Source organism: Garra rufa, chromosome 15, assembly GCF_049309525.1.
Source record: "Garra rufa chromosome 15, GarRuf1.0, whole genome shotgun sequence".
NCBI lineage: Eukaryota > Metazoa > Chordata > Actinopteri > Cypriniformes > Cyprinidae > Garra > Garra rufa.
This window is the reverse complement of record NC_133375.1, coordinates 11,599,009-11,600,496: the sequence shown is the minus strand read 5'-3', so window position 1 is coordinate 11,600,496 and position 1,488 is coordinate 11,599,009.

The following is a 1,488-nucleotide window of genomic DNA, read 5'->3' as shown; positions in this document are numbered from 1 at the left end:
TTCACTGTGTAATAATTTGCTAATGCACGACATAATGGTTTACATTCTGCACTTCACTATGTGGTATATAATGGATACAATGAATCATTTTCACTTGACATACAACTCCCTGTCTCCAGATGTCTGACGTTTCATAAAATGTTGCAATATATAATTGAAGACATGTTTTACATAGTGGGAAAATAACTCTAGGTCAGAGTGTACAGTAAATTTAGATTTAGTCTTATTATTAGAATGCTTATTATACTCATTTTTTATTGATTTTACATGTTCTTTAAAGCAGAACTATTAATTTGACATTAATACAAAGTGTACTTTGAAACGCATTCATGAAAGTGTACCACTTAAAAGGATAGTTCACGCAAAAATGAAAACTACCCTGATGATTTACTCACCCTCAAGCCATCCTAGGTGTATATGACTTTATTCTTTCCAATACAATCAGAGTTTTATATATATATATATATATATATATATATATATAAAATTCCTGGCTCTTCCAAGCTTTATAATGGAAGTGAATGGCTGTTGAGATTTTGAACTCCAATAAAGTGCATCCATCCATCATAAAAAGTGCTCCACGTGGCTCCAATGTGGTTAATAGATGCCTTTTGAGGTGAATCAATGCATTTTTGTAAGAAAAATATCCATATTTAAAGAGCAGATATGGCATATTGTATTTTAAAATGTCCTAATATTGTGCTGGAGTCCCCTACAACACGTTTAAATGCATCTCAAGTAAAAAACTTGTAATTTTCTCAGAACATACATTTATACACTGCCCTCCAAAAGTTTGAAAATGCCCTAGAAATATTGTTTTCTACAATATTTGCATGAACCCTTTTTAATTTGTGATAATTTTGCACTGATAAGGGACAACACAAACTACAAAAACATTTTATTACATAAACAGTTTATTAAATTCAAAAACATTATCGATTCATCAAAATATCCACCATTTGCAGCTATTACAGCTCTGCATAATCTGACTTGAACGTTGACTTGATAAATTACTCCAAGCCTCCTGAAGGATTGCCCAAAGATGATTCACACTATGCTGATTTCGTCCAAAACCACACTTTGCCAGGGGTGTTTACAAACTTTTGGAGGGCAGTGTACATAGAGTTATTTCTCAATGATTTCAAAATGATTCATTTGATCAGTTCTCCCTTCCATAAGCCTACTTTGCTCTAATTGATCAGCTGGCCAAGTCTGTTGTGATTGGCACAGAGAGCACTTGAGCAAGTTAGTGAGTTCTACCATCTGTGTTGCCAAGTCCACGGTTGTTTTTGATGTTGCAGGTTGAAGCGACCCCAATAACATCATTAGCAATTGGGCAGGTTTTGTTGTGCTACCATTGACAAAGCATGCACCAAAACAATAATATCGTGCTCTAATTCATTCTTAAAATAATGACATAAAACATTTTGTTTAACATTTATGCAAGCCAATCATTTAGCTGCAAAACTGTAAACACTTAACAAAACA